The sequence below is a fragment of the Schistocerca serialis genome, chromosome 9, assembly GCF_023864345.2.
Source record: "Schistocerca serialis cubense isolate TAMUIC-IGC-003099 chromosome 9, iqSchSeri2.2, whole genome shotgun sequence".
Taxonomy (NCBI): Eukaryota; Metazoa; Arthropoda; class Insecta; order Orthoptera; family Acrididae; genus Schistocerca; species Schistocerca serialis.
In genome coordinates this window covers 194,961,905-194,985,772 of record NC_064646.1, presented here as the reverse complement: position 1 = coordinate 194,985,772, position 23,868 = coordinate 194,961,905, and positions in this window count along the sequence as shown.

The following is a 23,868-nucleotide window of genomic DNA, read 5'->3' as shown; positions in this document are numbered from 1 at the left end:
ATGTTCATTCACATATTTCAACGTCATGTTTCCGTGATCACCACAAAACTCATTCTCCTGTACGGCCGTCTATTGCTCGGCGCCCTCCATGAACTGAGAACACATAGTCACACACTTGTCATAGCACTTCATTTTCGAACGTCACCACAACCACTATGCCTGGTCCACATTTCGTCATTTTGCAGGCCAAGTTTTCGTGCATCATGAAATGCAGTTGTGACCCAAGTACCTAAGACACCTTGTTGGTGGTCTGTGCTCTGCCACACTGTTAAACTCTTGCTCAGTGCCTCTAACACCGCGGTTTTCCTACTCGGGATATAGCATCTGAATATTTCTTGCTCGTCTGTGGGCTACCTGCTGCCTCATAATCAACCTCGCTGATTTTGAGTGCCCATCTCTTTAGTGTACTTCACAGGTCTTCCAGCTCTAGCAATCATTTCAGTGATACGTGATCTATGACGACCTCAAGCTTTCTTCCACATAAATAGCATCGAAGGTACAATATCCCATATGTTTCTGATACCATCTACTTTTCCGTGATGGAGTACTTTTGCTCCACTTTATTTCATTGCCTTGAATCATATGCTATTTCATATTCCTGACAATTGATGATCTGGCTTGTATAACAACTAATTCTTCATTAGTAGCATCACAGGAGTACTAGTACTCCATCAGAAGCTAACACTGCCCTGAATGGTTGAAATGCTGTTTAATATTCGGCTGTCCAGCGAAGTTTCGTACCCTTCCTCAAAAAACGATAAAATGCTCCACAATCTGCGTAAATTCCTTCATTATTTTGTGATATAACTGAATAAACCGAGAAATAACTTTGGTTGTTTGGTAGTTGGCGGTGCTGCAAAGTTCCAGATCGTCTCTGTTACATGAGGTTTGTTTTGACATCTTTCCCACTAATCACATGTCAAAGATACTTTACCAATGTCGACACAAAATACCACAAGTCTATATTGAATGTTAGACATGTAGATTGTAACCTTTCGAAAAGATTTTCTAAGTAAGAAACGTTCTATAGCCAAAATCGCATAAATAAATATTTATTTTTGACAACCAGTTTCGATAGACTTTCTCGTCATCTTCTGGTCTTCAAGGTTTATGTTACAAAACATGTTCTTTGTGAGATGAAACAACTGTCAAGTTGCCATATAAGTGGATAAAATGTAGCACATTATACAAAAGTTTGTCAGAAATAACATATTTTCAGTGAAAAAGCCATATATATGTAGCAGCCTTAAATATCACAGTTGCGTTACAAAAACAGACATTTAAATAAGGTGCTTTCTAATTGTAAGTGTTTTATTTCTGACAAACTTTTGCATAATGTGCTTGATTTTATCCACTAATATGACAACTTGACAAGAGGGTCCAAATCACAATGAACGCATTTTGTACAAAGAATTCTTGAAGACCAGAGAATGACAGCAAAGTCTATCGAAAGCTGCTGTCGAAAATAAAGAAGTATTTGTGTGACTTTGGCTGTAGAAGGTTGAGAAAATTCAGTCATATTTTCTAAGCATTCCACATGCTGTGGCATACCCTTGAAAATATGACCGTATCCTGGAAATATACCATGCAAGTTTTTTGCTTTAACACCCATAGAATGCCAGCCAATAGCCTTTAGAACGTGGTTGGCACGCAACTCAGCCCAAATGGCATTTGTTTGCACTGATAACATTTCCATGGGATTATGAAAGCGGCCTTCAGTCTATGTTTTGGGGCTACCTCCAACTAAGCTGCTTCTCAAATTGATTGCTGTAAAGGACTGCCACTGCCCTCGATAGTCAAATCTTTCTGTAATTTGGGGATCAGATACGCATCAGTCACGGTTTTCACTTTTAAGTAGAGATAATCACAACAGAACCTGTATTTCTTGGTACCACCTGTTGACTTTTCTGACATGACCACTGTATTAGCGATCCAGGAGCTGTCGCTGTATTGTATAATATCACCTGCTAAGTGCAGATCTATAAATTCTCGCTTCCTATATATTAGCACAATGTCTTATTTACGTATATGGTGTCGGGTAAGAAATGTTGCTGTTCAAGGACTCTTCATGTTAAATAAATCGATAAAGCAAAGGTAATAAGGCTTTCATTGCCTGCTGATCATTGCCTTCCAAGTGACCCACTTTACTCCATAACATTGTTGCATTGACAGTTTCCTTGTGACTCTTGTCATCCCCTGACCTGTGAACATCTTCCTCATCTAATACCTCTTACGTGGCTATTATTAGACTCTTCGAGAGACTAGCTACATGCTTGCCATAGTCATCCAGACTTACACGAACATTAAGTTCACCATTAATATCATTAGCATGTGCTACACTTCTGTGCATGGGGCAGTGAAGTCTTCGGGGCAGAGTTACATACGTTTCTGTGCCTCGGTCTCTAGGTCTATCGAATTGGCGGTAAGCCCTGTCGACATAACAACTGGCGCATCAGTTCAGCTCAGCGTAGTCTATTCAGAGTTCGCCTGATGGAACTTTAATAAAAATTATAGGCCTGCACGATAAAATTATTTTGCTGTGCAGCTGTAGTGAGCCAAGAAACCTCAGAGCACTTGCGTTGTGATAAACATATTGAAATAAATAATGAGCACAAAACACAAACTGGCGTCATCTGTGCTTGTCAACTCCTTCTACTCTACAGAATTATTATTGAGTGTGAAACATTTAATCTGTGTGTGTGTGTGTGTGTGTGTGTGTGTGTGAGAGAGAGAGAGAGAGAGAGAGAGAGAGAGAGAGAGAGAGAGAGACAGACAGACAGACAGACAGAGAGAGAAGGAGTAAGAATGCACAAAATTGCCATATGTGAGTGTCCATATCTTAAGACTGATGTAAACAATATTCCAATATTTTGCACTGAGAAATATTCCTTTTGTAAACAGACTGACAATGGCATATGCAGATAGTAATTAACGTTCTACATCTGGCAACTCTCCGAACAGTACCCCTAGATAAACAAGGAAAGAAGTCACTAATGTAAAACGAATAAACAACAGGAAAAGGATACCAGGATCTCTAAGCGGCATCAGACAACGTATTATGTGATAGTTATTGATGATTGTTTTTCATATGAAATATGAAAATAAGATAAAGTTACCATCGCACCTAAAGAGTGCGGTTTCCAGTGTGTCCGCAATCTTAACGTATATCGCCATCGCACTTTTATACAATTATTGTCAATTCTGTAATGTTTCGCTCCAGCATTTGTCGGGAAATAAATACGTGCGCCAGTAGTTAGCTGACACTGGAAGGTAATGAGGGTGTTTACAGCAGGAAGGAAACAGTGTCAGTGCGATAAGAATAAAGAGAAAGAGAAAATAGGAGAGATCCATTGATAATGAGAGCCAGAGTCGTGAGAATGACAGTGAGGAAGAGAGAGATAGTGACACCAGCAGTGGGAAGGAATGGATGAGACACTAGCGGCGACAGAGATCGAAAGGCAAACAGTGGCGGTGAGCGGGGACAGTAGCAGTGAGACAGAATGAAGGAGACTGTGGTTGAGAGCCAGGAGTGACAGTTAGAGGAACACAAAGAGATTAAGTGGAAATGGATCAAATGGTTCGACTGGCTCTGAGCACTATGGGACTTAACGTCTGAGGTCATCAGTCCCCTAGAACTTAGAACTACTTAAACCTAACTAACCTAAAGACATCACACACATCCATGCCCCAGGCAGGATTCGAACCGGCGACCGTAGCGGTCTCGCGGTTCGGAATGGATCCGTATGAGCGACTTACAGTGGTGGACCAGCGGGTGCTGGCAAGTCACAGTTAGAGGAGCTTACGGGATTGAGAGCGGATTTACCTGTTAAAAAGAGCTCGTATATGTTCGCGTGCCAAAATTTTTTGGAGTATTTTTAAAGGTGCTGAGAAACAAAGAACGAAGCGGCTGGTGCCACACATTTCAGTCAGTCTTTTAAACAGAATTATATTCGCCTTCTTGTGTCCCAACAGGAGTATTTTTCCGGTGATGTGAATAATAAGTGTTTCTCTGGGAGCTGTCGTCCTGCATTACAATCCGAATAGAGCCGAACCATTACACAGCCCTAAATTTCTGGTTCTCCGGCAACTTTTACGGATCACATTTCTGTATCCTGGAACAAACAAGCGTTTCAAGTTACGATTCGGAAGGGTAGACTTTGGAGAAATAAAAGAAGAAAGAAATAGGAGCAACAGAGATGCGGATGTGGCTAAGAGACACAAAATTATCTTGATTTCTTGAATAATAACAGTTTGACTTCTCTTGTAAACAATTTATTTAACGATCTATGAGCCACATGGTATGGTAAATCATGACATTAAAGTTGCAACGTAGATGAGACCGAACATTTCTTGTCTATGAATAAAAAACACAAACAGCGGACCATGAGGTAAGCGGAAAGTAAGGGTCCTCAGTTTCTTGACGGTGCCTAAAAAAATTTATAAAAACCTGAATTCAGACGAACGACAGTAGGTCGAATATAGCCGGTTTATCATTAGACATAGGAGTGTGACCCATCCAAAATGCCATAGTTACAGCAAGCTGCAAACGACGGAGATGTGGGGAGGAAAGTGGCCATCTATGGAAGATAGTGTGTAAAACTAGCTTCGTTTGAAAGAAAATCTAAGGACCAAATACGAAGGACATTATTGAGAAAAGGACATTGAGTGACATACCACAGAAAAGAAAGCTGAATTAACCTTTTATATGGCAGAGTTGCTCTCAAACACTATCAAAACTATACATGTTTTCTAGAGCATGTTCCAAGTTCCGTCGTTAGATGTGCTATAGCTTTTGCAAGCAACGTTTAAGTTCCCATATACACCGACATTCTGTTGTCTCTGTATGGTGCATATCTTTACCAGACACTGTAAGGTTATTTGAGCATCCGATACCGGTGTAACCGTTTCTTTCGATTTTGTGTTGCTGTTTCTTTTCTAGCGCAACGAAAACTTTTAAATTGCTTGTAGACGAATCGAGGATGTCTTGTGGGTGAGTCATTTTGCAAATGTGTAAGCGAACACTTATCAGGAACACTACAAACAAACAGATTTTTTCCGAGAAGAGAAAGCTTGGATTTGACTTTCGGATGGACAACAAGTCCAGAAGAAGAAGAAAACTGCAACTCCTGTGACAGTGAACGACAATTTTGTGCGTTGGTTGGAGTATGGTGAAACGTCTCTGTGAAGTCGTTTCATAAGACGCTTGTCGAATTCGGTACAGCTTATTCACTTTACTACCTGATTTTAGCTCAATTCATGAACTCTTCCAGAAAGACTGAGCACTCAAATAAGGTCTATTGAATTTTATATGTGTGTTTTAATGTGGGGTTTCGGTTTTGTTTTGTGGGAGTCGCTGAATTGGTCATCGTCTGCTGGGAGCAGACGATGTTGCTTCTCGTTCGAAGGAGAGAACAGGATGACCAACTTAGGTTTCCAATACCTGAACAGAGAGATGTACCCATCTTAGTCGAGGGCTGTGTCGAAGGCTGTTTTTGTGTGTGAGATTGATGACGGAGGGCTACCCCACTGCTAGCTTCCGCTGCACGGGGAGCTAGGTAATCTCGAAAGAGGAAGCGGCACTCTTCGGTGAACGCTTGGTGAGTACGGATCGTAGCTCTTAAGGGGGGTTCCAGGTGATAGGTATCAGGTTGAGTTAGGACTTAGTTATGTTTAACTGGTAAAATACTTAAGAACTTCAGCTTAACTGAAGCGTGTGAAGCGAGTTATTTTTTTAATGATTTTTAATCTTATATTTTGTGGAAATTGCTTTTGTCTTTGTGTGTCGATTTTATGCCACGTGTTTGATAATCCATGACCCTTCTGGTCCACCACGGCACCGTAGTAGGCTTTATTTTAAGAGTTTACTTGTTAAATGAGCTACATTTTTTGTAAGAATATCTGTTCTATCGTGCGCTTTCTACAAAGCAGCACAACACTTTGAGTCAGAATGCACCACGTGCTCTAGTTCGGCCGTCTGCAAGCAGCAGACGCAGTTAGTATGTTAAATAATTATCACACAGCCTTGTGTTTTGATTAAACCTCTGTCCAGAATAGTGCATGCGTAGAATCGTAATGCAAATCTCTGTGAGATATTTTTATGGTATTAATGCAAAGGAGATTATAGTGTAATTATCTCCCACCCCCGTCTTCTGTGTTTCTTCTTGCTGTAGTTTAATTGTGTTCTGTTTCATTCTCACACAATTTTTACTTAAATATTTCGAATCAGGCACCAGTTATGTGTAGTTAGGATGTGCAACCAGATATTAAGTTACAATAAATAATCTACGTGAAAGATAAATTCTTTGGTGTCGATCTTACCCCCTTACTCCGATTTCCAATCCTGAATTAATCAAGTTGCTTCATGCACGACATGGAGTTCTATTTATCTGGCTGCTTAAAGAAATTTGCGTACTTGTAATAAAATTATTAAAGTAATTAAACTAATAATTTTCCAGCTCCGTTTTTTCAAAATGATTAGGAAAGGCTTGGGCTGGTGGCGACCGTGAATTTCTGAATTTTTATCATTATTGGTGTCAGAGAAGCAGCTAGAAATGCGAGATAACGTATATGGCTCGATGAGAAACGTCGTAAACATAGTAATACGTTACAATGGGCCAAAAGGAAGGATGTAGGTTTTGCACTCAGGGCTGTTCGACTGTAAACTGTGAAATGGTTCTGAGCTCTATACGAAAAAAGAATTCTTTTAAGATATTTCACATGAAATTGTGCAAAATGTTATCATTCTCTTAGCCACGCCGACAACAGTATATTATCTATGTAGTAGCACCAACGTGCTACCTGTGGGCATCGATGCTTACCACCAAAATATTAAATTTTGGAAAATGGTAAGTGATAATTTTCATATGTTCATGTGCATCTAATTTTAGAAAGTTCATATTTTTTTCTTCTCACTATTGCTATGTGTTCCAAATAAAGGGTTAATTGGACTCCTAATTCGACATAAAATACATCTTATAATAAAAATAGCTCTTAATTTAAGGAAGAAACTTCTCAGAATGCGTGTTTGAAACACAGCTTTGTATGGTAGTGAAACATGGACTGTGGAAAAATCGGGACAGAAGGAACTCGAAGCATTCGAGATGTGGTGTTACAGGAGAGTGTTGAAAATTAGATGGATTGATAAGGTAAGGAACAAGGAGGTTCTCCGCATAATCGGCGGGGAATGGAATACTTGGGAATCACTGAGAAGAAGGGAAAGGATGATAGGACACTTGTTAACATTACAGGGAATAACTTCCATGGTACTAGAGAGAGCTGTAGGGGTAAACACTGTAAACAAAGACAGAACTCGGAATACATCTAGAAAATAATTGAACACCAAGGTTGCAAGTGCTACTCTGAAATGGAGTTTGGCATAGGAAAGAAATTCGTGTCGGGACGCATCAAACCGGTATAATATCCATATTACAAAGTGTTGTCAGTAGAATGAATGCAGCAGCTGCAACCAAATGGTAAGGCCAGCGGTGGACAGAGAAGAATGACTACACCAGAGAGAAAATAACTTTGTAATTTATGATGACGATGCACATGTGATACACCGACGGTTCCTAGCACACAGCTCCACACTTCGTACCTGGAGTCACGACATAATCTTGGAACACGCTCCAGGCGAACACGGGGGTTATCTGATCTCGTGGCAGAGCTGGCGCCGCGCCAGTCTTCTGGGCCAGCGTCGGCGTTCGTCGGCCACGGAGACGGCAGCCGATTTCCTCGGCGATACGGTCGCCAGTCGCGCCGCCAGACTGCACCCCTCCACCGGCGCCAGTAATTTCCTGCGCCGTCAAGCTCGTTCTTCCTCTGCTGCCGAAGAGGCAGCGCAGAGCACTGCCATCTTGCTTCATCTTGCCGCCACTCTGCCGCTTCCGTCACAGATCGTTTACCTGCCTCCGTTTAGCGTCACATCAGTGTCTCCTCCTCATTCCCTGGTTTCTTCAAATATGTTGTGACCAGATGAAACTACTTTCGTTCGGCCAGAACTGCGTGTTCGTCTTTTACTACTGTGGGAGAAGGCTCATCAAATTAGAACACATGAAATATTAGTTAACCTTATTACATCATTAATGGTTAAGACAATTACTTAACTTTCATACACATCTTTGCCACAGGATTAACCTATAAATTACAGCTGTCATGATCTGGATAAACATTCCAGAATGAGATTTTCACTCTGCAGCGGAGTGTGCGCTGATATGAAACTTCCTGGCAGATTAAAACTGTGTGCTGGACCGAGACTCACACTCGGAACCTTTGCCTTTCGCGGGCAAGTGCTCTACCAACTGAGCTACCCGACTCACGCCCCGTCCTCACAGTTTACTTCTGCCAGTACCTCGCCTCCTACCTTCCAAACTTTACAGAAGCTCTCCTGCGAACCTCGCAAAACTAGCACTCCTGAAAGAAAGGATATTGCGGAGACATGGCTTAGCCACAGCCTAGGGGATGTTTCCAGAATGAGATTTTCACTCTGCAGTGGAGTGTGCGCTGATACGAAACTTCCTGGCAGATTAAAACTGTGTGCCGGACGGAGACTCGAACTCGGGACCTTTGCCTTACTGACAGAAATAAAGCTGTGAGGACGAGGCGCGAGTCGTGCTTGGGTAGCTCAGTTGGTAGAGCACAAGCCTGCGAGAGGCAAAGGTCCCCAGTTCGAGTCTCAGTCCGGCACACAGTTTTAATCTGCCCGGAAGTTTCATATCAGCGCACACTCCGCTGCGGAGTGACTATCTCATTCTGGAAACATCCCCTAGGCTGTGGCTAAGCCATGTTTCCGCAATATCCTTTCATTCAGGAGTGCTAGTTCTGCGAGATTCGCAGGAGAGCTTCTGTAAAGTTTGGAAGGTAGGAGGCGAGGTACCGGCAGAAGTAAAGCTGTGAGGACGGGGCGTGAGTCGTGCTTGGGTAGCTCAGTTGGTAGAGCACTTGCCCGCGAAAGGCAAAGGTCCCCAGGTCGAGTCTCGGTCCGGCACACAGTTTTAATCTGCCAGGAAGTTTGAGATAAACATTACTTGTTTTATTTTGTCATCAGTCTCCTGACTGGTTTGATGCGGCCCGCCACGATTTCCTCTTCTGTGCCAACCTCTTCATTCAGAATTCCAAGTGCAACCTACGTCTTCAATTATTTGCTGTATGTGTTCCAATCTCTGCTTTCCTATACAGTTTTCACCCTCAACAGCTCCCTCTTGTACTATGGAAGTTATTCCCTGATGTCTTATCAGATGTCCTTTCATCTTGCTCTTCTTTTTGTCAGTGTTTTCCGTTTTTTCCACCCCTCTCCGACTCTCCGGAGAAGCTGCTCATTACCAAATCAGTCCACCTAATTTTCAACGTTCTTCTGTAGCACCACATCTCATATGCTTCGAATCACTTGTTTTCTGGTTTTCCGACAGTCCATGTTACACTACCATACAGTGCTGTGCTCCGAACGTACATTCTAAGAATTTTTTTTTGGAAATTAAGGGCTGTTTGATACTAGTAGACTTCTCTTGATTAGGAACGCCCTTCTTGCCAGCACTAGTCTGCTTTTTTTGTCCTCCTTCCTCCGTCCTCTTGGGTTATTTTGCTGACTAGGTAAGAGAATTCTTTAACTTCATCTACTTCGTGAGAATCAGTCCCTATGTTAAGTTTCTCGGTGTTCTCATTTCTGCTACTTGTCATGACTTTCTTCCTTCGTCGATTTACTCTCAGTTCATATTCTCTGCTCGTTAGACTGTTCATTCCGTTCAGCAGATCCTGTAATTCTTCTTTACGTTCAGTGTGGATGGGAATATCAGCGAATCTTACCACATTTATCCTTTCAGCTTAAATTTTATCTTCACTCTTGAACCTTTATATTATTTTTATCACTGTTTTTCGACGTATAAATTGAATAGTACAGGTGAAAGACTACATCCCTGTTATACCCTTTTTAATCTGTGGACTTCGTTCTTTGTCTTCCAGCCTCATCATTCCCTCTTGGTTCTTGTAACATAACTTATATTACCACTCTTTCAGTGGAGCTTACGCCACTTTTTCACAGGATTTAAAGCATATTGCACCGTTTTACACTATTAAACGCTTTTGCAGATCGACAGGTTTTATAAAAGTGTTTTGATTTTTCTTCAGGTTTGCTTTCATGATCAACCGAACGTTAGAACGGCCTCAGGTGTCTTTACCTTTCCTAAAGCGAAACTGATCGTCATCTAACACAGCTTCAATTTTCTTTTCCATTTTAATGGATATCATTCTTGTCAACATCTTGGTGCATGAGCTGTTAAGCGATCGTGCGATAATTCTCACACTTGTCGACTCTTACAATCTTCAGAATTGTGTTTTTCCGTAAGTCTGGTGGTATATCGCCATCCTCATACATTCTACACACCAACGTGAATAATCGTTGTCTTGCCACTTCCCATCAACTATCCATTCTGCCTTTACCTGATTTTAAGTGCTCCAAAGCTGTTTTAAATTCTGATTCCAACCTTGGATCCCGTATGTCTTTCCAGTCGACACCTGTTCTTCTTCTATTACATCATAGATATCTCCTCTCCTCGCAGAGGCCCTCCACGTACTCTTTGCACATGTCCGCTCTCTCCTCTGCTATTCCACTCTTAATGCTAACGTCCTTGCTTTTAATCTCACCGGATGTAGTTTTGTGTTTTCTATAAACTGAGTCAGTCCTTCCGATAATCATTTCTTTTTCGATATATTCACATTTTCCTGCAGCCATTTCACATTAGCTTCCCTATTCTTCCTATTTATTTCACTACTAAGTGACTTGCATTTCTGTATTCCTGAATTTCCTTGAACATTTTTGTACTTCTTTCTTTTGTCGATCAACTGAAGTATTTCGTCTGTTAGGTATGGTTCCTTCAGTTACCTTCCTTGTACATTTTCAGAGATGTACATTACTCTCTAATTGAAATGCCTACTACACTGTTCATTATCGCAATGTCTGTAGCTTCAAAGAACGTCAAGCGCATCTCTTCATTCCTTAATATTTCCGTATCTCACTTCTTTGCACACTTATCCTCTTAAACCTCAGCCTATTCTTCGTTAAGGGGCCACACCGTAAAAATTTGATTTTCAGTTTTCATCATATTTCGATAGAATAAGGTTTTATTTAAGTACTCTGAAAAGGATTTTCGTGAAAAAAAAAATTTCGACCATTTAAAGAGCATTTTCGTACCACGTGTGTTTATGTGCCACACCTACTTTTGTCACCCACTTTCAAGCATATATTTTAGATCTTTATATCCCCTACATTGCAGGTTAGAGATTTTTTTTTTTTTCGCGAGTGTGTTGGCTATCCTTGGAATGCAACGGTCGGTATTCTTTCTGCTGTTTGTAAACAACACACTTTCAAACATACGGTTAGTTTTGTTGAAGTGTAATTGTGAGTAGTTGTTATACTTACGTTTGCAGTGCTTGTTTACGTGTGTTTTGTTGTGTTTATTGAAGATGATGAAACGTAAAGTCATTTTCAAGAAATGACAATTTAGATGAAACAAGTTTAGAAAGCTTTCATGAAACATGTTTAGAAAGCTTTCTGTACAAGAGGTTATGTAGCCTGGCAGCGATGTTTCTAATTGCAATTCTTCAACAGGTGCATCATCAAAAAAGCTCTCACCATTTCAAGAGAGTTACAATGAATTTACTGTAAGTGACAAGGGGTGCAGTAAAATTATTATAAATTTGGGAATATTATCAGATGTAGTGTCTAAATTTGTACAATGTGGACAGTGTGGTGAGTCACAGAGTGTGAAAATTTGTGAGATGCCAGTGGGAGTAAAGGCCTAGCAATTGCTATGGTTTCAATTTGCACTAAATGCTCAGCTGTGATTTCATTTATGAGTTCTTAAAAACCAGTTGCATGTGGCCCTTATGAAATCAACACTAAATTAGTTTATGCCTTACGATTCATTGGCAAGGGCATGGCTGCAGGGACAACATTTTGTTCAGTGATGAACTTACATCAACCACCAAATAAATTTGAAAAACTGACTGCAATATTAGAGAAAGCTGTATGTGAGGTCAATGAGGAAAGCATGAAACTGGCTGCTAGGGAAACAGTGGAAGAAAATGATGGATGTTCGGATATTGCAGTTCCACTTGATGGAAGTTGGCAGAAAAGGGGACATACTTACCTGAATGGAGTACTGGCTGCCACGAGTGTAGACACCGGTAAAGTGTTAGATGTGGAGACAATGTCTAAATGCTATGTTGTAAAGTCAATGAACATAAAGAACACAACCGCATGGTTTTTTGGAGGGTATGGTGAATTGCCGTTTAGCTTGGTGGCTGGAGTCCCGCATTCTTTTAACACCTGCCCAATGCGGTTTCGGAAAGCATCGTTCAGCAGTTGACCATCTTGTTGCTCTCTCCACTTATATCATGAACAATTTTCTCCGGAAATGCCAAACAGTAGCAATATTTTTTGATCTGGAGAGAGCATACGATACCTGTTGGAGGACAGGCATCCTCCGCACACTGTTCTTGGGGCTTTCGAGGTCGGCTGCCCCTTTTTCTTCACGAATTTATGGCAGAGCGCACGTTTAGAGTGCGGGTGAACACTACTCTCTCCCGTACTTTCTCCCAAGAAAACGGGGTACCCCAGAGCTCCATGCTGAGTGTTGTACTGTTTGCCATTGCCATAAATCCAATTATGGACTGTCTCCTTCCCGATGTCTCAGGCTCCCTCTTTGTGGACGATTTTGCGATCTACTACAGCTCTCAACGGACCAGCCTTCTTGAACGACGTCTTCAAGGATGTTTCGATCGCCTCCATCTTGGAGCATCGAAACCGGCTTCCGATTTTCTCCCAGTAAGACCGTTTGTGTCAATTTTTGGCGTCGTAAGGAGTTTCTTCCACCCTCCTCACATCTAGGACCTATCAACCTTCCGTTTTCGGACGTTGCTAAATTCTTGGGTCTTATATTTGACAGAAGTCTGTGCTGGTCCTCCCATGTTTCCTATCTTTCTGCTCGCTGTCTGCGATCCCTCAACTCCCTCCATGTCCTGAATGGTACCTCCTGGGGAGCGGACCGAGTGGTCCTTCTCCGTCTCTATCGCACCTTAGTGCGCTCGAAATTGGACTATGGAAGCATAGTTTACTCCTCTGCTCGGCCGTCTATTCTTCGGCGTCTCGACTCTATCCACCACCGTGGATTACGTTTAGTGTCTGGAACTTTTTACACCAGCCCTGTGGAAAGCCTTTATGCTGAGACTGCTGAACCTCCGCTGACCAATCGGCGAGCAGTCCTTCTGAGTCGTTATGCTAGCCATCTGTCTTCCATGCCTGCAGTCCGGCTCATGACATTTTTATCGACGCCTCCTTGGATGTAGGGTATGCAGGCCGGCCTTCCTCCCTACTACCACCGGGAGTCCGCTTCCGTCAACTGCTCCATTCTCTTTCCTTCCGCTTTCCCAAAACCCTTCTCGACAACTTGGGGTACAGCACCGCCTTGGCTCCGTCCCCGGATCTGCCTGCTCCGTGACCTTTGTCAGTTTCCCAAGGATGGTACCCCTTCACTTGTTTATCGTCGGGAATTTGCTGCTCTATGTGCACAAATGAAGGAAGCCACATTTATTTACACTGATGGCTCGAAAACATCGTTAGGTGTAGGGAGTGCCTATATTGTTGGCGACACCCCAAATCGATTTCGGCTTCCCGACCAGTGTTCGGTTTATACTGCGGAGCTTTACGCTGTTCTCCAGGCTGTCCAATACATCCGCCGCCATCAGCGGATACAGCATGTTATCTGTTCAGATTCTCTCAGCTCTCTCCTCAGTCTTCAAGCTCTCTACCCTGTCCACCCTTTGGTCCACCGGATTCAGGACTGCCTGCGCTTGCTACACTTGGGAGGCGTCTCTGTGGCGTTCCTCTGGCTCCCAGGACACGTTGGTATCTGTGGAAATGAGGCGGCCGATATAGCGGGCAAGGCTGCAGTCTCTCTTCTTCGGCCAGCTATTCGATCGATTCCCTTCGCCGATCTACGGAATGTTTTATGTCGTCGTGTTGTTCTTTTATGGCACGCACATTGGTCGACACTTCCCCATAATAAATTGCGGGACGTGTGCTAGGACCTCTTCCTCCCGAACGCGTCGTCGGGAGGAGGTAATTTTAACTAGACTCCGGATAGGGCACTGTCTTTTTAGCCATCGACATCTTTTAACCGGCGATCCTCCCCCACTCTGTCCCCACTGCTCTCAGCTGTGGACGGTAAGACACCTTTTACTTGAGTGCCCCTATTTTACTCCGTTACGCGCCCGTCTACAGCTGTCGCCTGATATATCGTCCATTTTAGCAGATGACACGCGCTCAGCAGATCGCGTTCTCGAGTTTATTAGTGCCAGTGAGATGACGTCAGTCATTTGAAGCTCTTTTTGGGGACAACCAACCCCTTTCTGTGATGGATTTTTAAGACTTCCTTCTGCTTTTAGTTTCTCCAATTTTTTGAGTTTCGTTCCCATTGCTGCTGGTCCCATTTTCGTTTTTTACCGTTTCCTAAGTCACAGACCGGGCGCTAATGACCATAGCAGTTTTGCGCCCCAAAACCAAAACAAAACAAAAAAAAACAACTGTGTGGCTAATTTTAGAGCAACAAGTGGTGGTATGGAAGTTCAAATGGTTCAAATGGCTCTGAGCACTATGCGACTTAACTTCTGAGGTCATCAGTCGCCTAGAACTTAGAACTAATTAAACCTTACTAACCTAAGGACATCACACACATCCATGCCCGAAGCAGGATTCGAACCTGCGATCGTAGCTGTCCCGCGGTTCCGGACTGAGCGCCTAGAACCGCTAGACCACCGCAGCCGGCTATGGAAGTTCATGGAGTACAATAAATACTTCATCACTCCGTAGAAAGAAGAGGCGTACGGTACACCATTTATTTGGGCGATGGTGACAGTAAGGCATACAACAATGTGGTGAACTCTAAGCCATATGCAGCTGCCATTATTAGCAAAATAGAGTGTGTAGGCCACGTTCAGAAACGTTTGGGAACAAGGCTGAGAAAACTAACTGTTGATATCACAGGAAAAAAATTAAAAGATGGAAAATTGTTGACCGGACAGGGTCAGTTAATTATAACTGAAATAAAAAACTTGCAGGTATACTATGGGCAATTAGGAGAAATAAAGAAAATGAAGAGAGATGTTTGGGCCATATTCTTTCATAAATCCTCTACTGATGATAAGTTATGTCATGGATTGTGTCCATCAGGAGAAAATTCTTGGTGCAAATACAGTAGGGCTCAGACAACTGGAAATTCTTATTCTCACCAGCATTCTCTTCCTGCTGCTATTATTACAGCAATTAAACCAATTTCAGACTTCGCTCATCCTGACGTTCCAAGGAAATGTCTTCATGGGCAGACACAGAACCCAAATGAATGTTTCAGCAGCATAATTTGGAACCGCCTTCCTATAACTGTATTTGTACACATGCAAAAAATGTTGGGCACTGAAACAGCTGGGAATTAATCCTCATGAAAATGTGATCACTGGGCTCCAACATTGCGATAAAATGAGGATAGTCGATGCAGACAGGTCTGCATCTAATATGACCAACAAAGCAAACCATTATCCAGAAAGGTGAAAAAGAAGTGGGAAGACCTGCTAGAGGACAAAGAAGGACCATCATATGCAGCAGGACAGTTTTAATTACCTGTAAGTAACAAATTTCAAAAGTTTTTTCTTCAAAGTCAATTTCCCGCAAACTACAATTTTCAGTACATATGCCCCATTATATCAGAAACTATCGTAGATAAATGAATGAAATTTTCAGAGACTCCGCATAACATAAAAAGCCAGATCTGCTACTACATTCATTAATATTCCCCCATTAGGAACTTCAAACAAAATATTGTCTGCAGAAAAAAACTTAATATTTTTTGTTAATAAATTAAAAAAAGTATTTCTTAAAAACTATAAAATGGATAAAGTACATTTTAGTACAGTTGACTCTATTACCATACAGTAAAAATATTAAAGTCGTTCATCAAATAGTTTTATCAGAAATGGGTCGAATACTTGCCAAATTATCATGGGTTAGATAGGTAGGGTGTGGTCCCCTATACAAAATTGTGATCTGAGTCTATATTTGCACCTAGGTTTTTGTATCTCCCAGCCATTTCCAAGTGTACCACCTTTTCTTATGATTCTTGAATATTCACTGTTACTAGCTGAAATTCATTGTAGAACTCAGTTAGACTTTCTCCTCTCCCATTCCTAGTACCAAGCTCATTTATACAGTAACCATCTTCTGCTTCTTCTCTACAACTGTATCCCAGTCCCCCACGACTAGTTGATATCGCTTCCTTTTACGTACTACATTACCCGTAATACCCTCATATTCTCTTTCCATCTCTTCGTATTATGCTTGCAACGTCGGCATGTATACTTGAACTATTGTTCCGAGTGTTGGCTTATTGTTAACTATGATGAGTACAACTCTATCACGGAACTCATCGGCCATGACACTCAAGTTAACGAACTCAAAGACGCCCAGGTGACGTCAATCAGAACAGGGTTCGCATGAGGCCTTGAGTCTCAGCGTTTCATTCTCACTTGATCTCTAGTGGAGTTATTTTCAAAGGACATAGCTGAAGAGAAGTCTGTCCAGTAACCGACCAGTTCTGTTGATAGACATGCTGAAATTCATTTAGAGCACATTGTTCATGAGATAGATACATTTGCGTTTGCCGATAACTGCAATGCGGATTTATTGCAGAAGTTTCAAGACATGCGAAAAAAAGTAGATATACTGTGACTATGGCAGGCTACGGTTTTTTGGGTTTTGGGGGTTGGAGACACTGAGTAGTAGAGGGGAATCCACTGACCACAGCGAGCATCGTAAGAACCCGGTAGTGCTTAAACTTACGCTGCTGTGACGAGTTGCGTGAAAGATGTTGGTAAGAAATGCCGTCAAGTGCGAACCACGTGTTGTGATCCGCTTCCTACTCGTGGAAGGAATAACACCTATCGAAATTTTTTCGCGAATGAAAATGGTTTATGGTGAAGGTGTTACGAACAATAAGAGTGTGGTTAAGTGAGTTAGAGATGTTAATGGAGGCGGAACAAATGTTTATGACAAACAGAGGAGTAGAAGACTTTCCATTTGGACTGATGAGTTGGCGGAAAAAAGCTGAGGATACTGTTAGGGTAAACCGCCGATTGACAGTGAGTGGAATTTCTGCTGTTTTTCCACAACTCTCCAGAAGTCTGTTGCACGAGACACTCACAGAAACGTTGGGATACCGGGAAACGTACGCAAGATGGGCCCCAAAACGCACACAAGGCACCGCAATAAAAATTGGGTCATTAACGACGGCCGTTACGTTGAGAGACTTGAATTTTAAGATGAGGACTTTCTGAACTCTTATGTTACTGGATGTGAAACTAGGGTGATTCATTCCTCGCCTGTGACAAAGAGACGGTCGTAAAAGCGGTGTCACACCAATTCCCCGTCTGCCAAAAAATTAAAAACCACGATTTCGGGCTAACAGAATGATAGCCTCACTGTTTTGGAACCGAAAGGACATCATTTTGATCGAATTTCTGCCTCAGGGGAGACCATCAATACATAACTATATTGCGAGACATTAAAAACCTCAAAAATAGCAGTCAAACGAAAAGGAGGGGAATGACGACTAGAGGAATGTCCTTGTTGCACGACAATGCCCGGGGTTACACAGCCTTAGCCATTAAGGCGTTCGTGGATTCATTTAGGTGGGATGTCTTCAATCACCCCCGTTATCCTCTGACATGTTGCTTTCAGATAACCATCTTTTCATCGCCCTCAAGGCACACACAAGTGCAATCAAATTTTGAACCGACGAGAAAGTGCAGAAAGAGATTCTGAAGTGCGGGAAGAAGCTGGCAGGAGAGTTACTCGAGGAAGGTATAAAAAAGTTCATACCACGTCTCACCACATGCATTGAACGGGATGACAACTATGGGGAAAATGGTCAACAAGTGTACCAACAACATCCTGTAATTTGCTTTCAAATAAACTTTTTCTTATAGTACACTTATTGTTGTGTCGGCTACTGTGGGAGTGAGCACCGACACAAAGAAGGAAGGAGAAAAGTTTCGAAGGCCGGAGGCTGGAATCCAAAAGTATCTGTACATAACACTTGCAAATTAATAGAAAACTTTATTTCTAAAAAGGAAAGAAACGTAACTTCTCGTTATTAGGTGGCTTGATGTGCATCCTGTGCCTTCTACATGCGGTTACTTTTACACTCTATTACTACCCGTAGAACGCAGTTTAAGTAACGTTTACCTATTACTCAATACTGACGCTCTCGAAGTCTGCGACCGAAATGAGGCCGAACAGCGATCGGCGGCAGATAAAGTCAGCGTTGACTGGGGTCACTGAACTCTGTCCTGGAGGTGTGAAACTGCCCGCTCTTTCCATTGGCACGCGAGTCAGCGTCTTCTTGACGCCGTTTCGCGGCCAGGCGCTGGTCGGTGTGCAGTCGATGTTTTAGGACTGCACACTTACTTTCTGAACGTGCCACGTACTTCAACCTTTCCTTTGATGATAACATTCAAAGATCGAACGTGCTTCCTAACATTACTTCCATTCTCGAGGATCACTTTAGCGAGACCAACTGGGCGGTAGAATCACTTTGGCGGGACAAACTCGACGGTTTCAATAATATAAAGTCAATAAATACTTAGCCCTTAAAATATCAATGCAGATCTAAATGTAATTGACGAATTAAAGGCAACCCGACAACATATGTCTTCTATGATAAATAACTATTGAAACCTGATAGTTAAGGAAGGCAGGATTCGGTTACGATTGTGGACGGGGCCGTAATCTGTTACTATTGATTGCCTTTTACAGTTACAACCATTTATTTTTTAAAACAGTAATTCCAGACTCAACAATAAATAAAAAGTGTTTTCAGTGTGTTACAATTTAGCGAATCACCATAAAATACAGATATAAATAATGTAAAAAAAAAAAAAAAAAAACAAGCCACTGTGATCATGGCTGAAGGCCTTACACGCCAAGAATGGAAATAAATTATGAATGTTTAAGAACAGAGTGCTGTTTACAACTTACAGGTATTGAAATATTAAAAGATAAGTGGCCACAAACACAGCAGAAAGTTTCAGAGGCCAGGAATGGCAGTAAATAAGGTTTTAAGGCTTACTGCTGAAATACAAATACCAATTTTTTAAAAGTAAATGACCGCTATTTCGGCTGAAGTCCCTGCACGCCAGAAACGGCAATTATATAAAAAAATTTAAAACCTGCCTTTTAAAATAACCTTTGCTATTGTATTGGCTGTTTAACAAAACAGCCAATACAATAGCAAAGGTTATTTTAAAAGGGCAAGCAACTGATCACCAAATGGTTGAGGTAAAATGAGGGTAAACTTGGTAACACAACCATTTAAAAACCTTCTGTAACGCCAAGAAAGGCAGTTATATTAACAATTTAAAACCCAGCTGTAAAAGAGCAAGTACAACAGCAAAGGTTAATTTGAAAAGACAAGCAACTGATCACCACACGCCAGGAACGGCAATAATATTATAAAAATTTAAAAATTTGCTCTAAGACAAGATATACATAGCAAAGGTTAATTAAAAAAACAAGCAACTGATCACCACGGGGGAATAAGACAATAAGATAATAAAACACAAGAACCAAGGGGCCACAGACGGTGCTCCAGAAATCGACCTCTGGCAGGATCTGGCAACAAACTTTTTCACGAGCGATGAGATAGGCAGCCAAGAGTTGCATTCACGTCACAAGATGGAAACCCAAACTAGTGGCAGTCTACTAATGACTAATGATAATCTTACTGAAGCTGCCTTACGTCCGATAAACCAAATGTAACGATTGAACAATACGCCAAAAGCACTCCACTCTCTGCTCTTCGCCTCGGTGCCACTACCAGCAGCAACACGAAGCAAAGTGACTGGAATATCGCGAGGTATCACAATAGTGGAGGTTTCTCTACTTGGATTGAAATGCACTCATTTCAAAGCTTGCTGGATCCGGTTTACGACGAGGTCGTGCACCCTCGTGACCACAACGCTTCTATGCGGCAGCCCATGTGCGCCGCCAGCGGTCCCGGCGTGTTCTCGCACTGTGCGGACCTGGCTCCTCCTGAATCCCCAACCGAACTGCCACACTCTCACGACATTGACAAACCACCACGTCGCCCCAAAGATAGGGCAACAATTACTACATATCTATAACCGCCGCTGCTGCCACTAGTGGACAGGCAACGCTTGCGAAACGAGTGGCGTCAGTCAACACGAAAAGAAGACAAACAACCATAACCATTCCAACTAAACGATAGGGTCTGGCCTCCAACAGAGGGCGGAAATCTACCAACAGCACCAACGCGAGCCGCAGCACGGCTCAGCTATAAGCTAAGTTTCGAGTGAAGCTGATCTATGCACACACTGGTTCTGCAGCACATCATTCAAATCCTCTGAAGAGTAATTCACAAAATTTCTAAACATCTCCTGTATTGATGAAGCATTTTTTTCCGTCGTGGCAGGCAGAAACCTCTCGGTGACTCGTCATTGAACTAACAGGAAGAACAACACAGAACCAGTAATTTAGATGCATTTTACTTTATGATTTCTTGTCAGGTCACAAACATTTGTCCCACCCGGAACTATTACTACGGATCACGAAAACAAGTACGTTTCTTATATTAAAGAAATGTATTGTACACCGTAACACCGCCTGCAGCTTTTGTAACGGCCTCAATGTAGGCGAAACAGCGGGCCACCAAGTTTCTCCAGCTATGCTATATCCACCATAAGTAACATAGAGATTGCAGATCGCGGTTATGTTCATTGCCTCACTTCGCACGGTGTTTCAGATAGTCCCAGATGATTTCTTTGACATTAACAACGGTTGATTTGGTGCGCCAGCCGAGGTGTGAGAGGTTGACCGAATGTTTGTCAAACCAGGAATTTGACTGCAGCCTCGTCCACACTGCTATTGTCACCAAAGATGACAGCGGCGTACGCAGCATACTCATGAATACTGATAACCGACTGTACTCCTCTGCATCCCAATCACTGAAACTAAAATGTGGACTTTTTTAAACTGTTTACAGCCACTTCTCCCGAAGGCAATAGTAAATACATATCCGACGACCATTTATGTGGCGACGACTGTTAACCTTTATAAACGCAACAGAAAATGTCTTGATTGTCAATAGAAAATGATTAGTTAACACTATAGAAAGGATGAATGAATTAGAAGAACAGATCATGACTGTTGTCGTAATGGAGATCGCCTCCTAGATCGTCCGCGCAATGCGCATGTTCTTGCCGTTTATATAATCTGAAACAACTTGATCCTTACTTAAATACGAAAATGTTAATGTCTGAACACAAAATGTTATTTTATTTGAGTGGGTGGGAGCTAATCTGGATCGTGTGCTAGCTGCGCTGATTCACTTTCCGTCAGTTTTCTGTCTGATGACGTGCTTAAAATTGATGAAGATTTCATAAGATTATATAATCGTTGTGCCGTAGGAGAATGCGCAAAATGTTTGTGAGAGCTGGTACAATTAAGCAGGGCAACGAATCGTAGTATGGCCTGTTTCATACCGTGAGCTTAATAAAGACGTAGTTGCGTGAAAAATATAGGAGTTGCTTATAGCTTTTGTGGTGAAACAATCGCTGCATCGTTTGCTAGATACAGAGGTGAGTGAGTGTGCCACGACTTACCCCAGTTCACTGCTACCAGTGCCAAGTCACCATAAGCGTCGGTGAGTAGCACACGAGTACTGCACCACAATTAAGAATGCAATTAAAAGTTGAAGCTGCTTTTTCAAACTTTGTCAACATATGCTTCGGTGTAATAATGTTTAAACTGTCAGGTATCGGATTTATTAGGTGAATATTTTCACGTAAGTCCATCATTTTAAGATAAAAATAAGTGGCGCTAAATAATCAAGCTAGGAAGTCAGAAATTGGTCATAATGTGCAGATATATGTAAAAATTATCTGTCTCGACGTGATTAAAGCAATATTTTCATCGGAACCCACGGATCTAAGAAATATTGAAGGCGCGAATATTACACTTATAAATGTGTTAATTTGTATGACGCTTCAGTTCAACATAGAAATAATAACTACGTAAACCCGTTAAGTTACATCTAATAGTTTTCGATTAATTTACTGTAAACTAAATTTGGAACAAAAATGTCCTTATTTGTAGTAGATTAAGTATCTGTTATATTAATGCTAGAAAATTTTGGATACAGCATGTGTAGAAACTAATAGTTTTCGATTAATTTACTGTAAACTAAATTTGGAACAAAAATGTCCTTATTTGTAGTAGATTAAGTATCTGTTATATTATTGCTAGAAAATTTTGGATACATCTGTGGTGTCACCGCCAGACACCACACTTGCTAGGTGGTAGCTTAAATCGGCCGCGGTCCATTTAGTACATGTCGGACCCGCGTGTCGCCACTGTGTGATCGCAGACCGAGCACCACCACAAGGCAGGTCTCGAGATACGGACGAGCACTCGCTCCAGTTGAACGACGACTTTGCTAGCGACTACACTGACGAAGCCTTTCTCTCATTTGCCGAGAGACAGTTAGAATAGCCTTCAGCTAAGTCCATGGCCACGACCTAGCAAGGCGCCATTAGCCTTACACAGTTTGATAGTTATCGTATGAAATGTCTGATCAAGAATGCTGTATTCACAACAAGGATATAAAAGTTAAGTATTCGAGGAGCTGCATACTTTTCTTATTAGCGTTCACTGCTTATCCTGTTCCAGAATTCACGCCCGTCTGCGTCAGATAGCGTGCATTTCGGCCTCCTCTATCTACAAGGTGTTGGCACATTTGCCAACACATCAACATCATGTGTAGAAACTTATTAAATAATACAACTATAACAAGTTTTAGGATCTTGATGTTAATAACAGCCAATACAAGTTGTAGTTCAGAGGTCATGTTCTACTGTCAGTTCCATTGTAAAAATTCTAGAAGGCAAAGTTTTAATACAAGCGATGTAAAACTTTTTCTGTGATTTTAACCAACTTACCTACTTTCATACAAAAATTACGAAGATTCTAACTTGAGTCATGACAGTGTTATAAAATGCTGAACGGGAATTAACTGCTGAGGTCATCAGTCCATCAGAACTCAGAACTACTTAAACCTAACTAACCTAAGGTCATCACACACATCCATGCCCGAGGCAGGATTTGGGCGTGCGACTGTAGCGGTCGCGCGGTTCCAGACTGTAGCGGCTAGAACCGCTCGGCCAGTCCGGCCGGCTCCGTGAGACAAGACTAGATTTCATTTCACACCCAGCCACTGTAAGATCCGCGTCAGTCAAACGCCGGAACGCGCGCTGCCTCAGAAGACGTCAGAGACGGGCGGTTACAGAGAGTTTATTTTCAGTAATAATAGAATGTGATCTGACGAGAACTGTGCACCGCCCTGGACAGCTTAGATTTTGCAAAAGTAACTGTTAGTGTGCCGCCCGTAATGTTAGCAAATGCGCGTGGCAGGTGGTGACAGTTATTTTCCACTTTTGAGGCGAGCATTTAGTTTGATTATCAGTAGTCAGGGCGAAAGAAAATTGAGTAGGAACTTACCGTAAAGGTCGCCTCTAACCTCCTCACAGTGCTGTTTAGGACAGAGAGCTTTACTCTCAGTATGAACAAATTTAATATTACAGTTTTGTGCGCGTGAAACTTTACCAATATATGTATCAATTAGAACTCAAAATTTTCATTTAAAATCATAGTCTTGATGCTGACGAGTAAATAGAGAATTGAAACATTTCTTTCAGTGGGCTGAACAACAATGTGAACTTGCAGACTGGGAACTATTATCAGTGTGTTCTCCATTC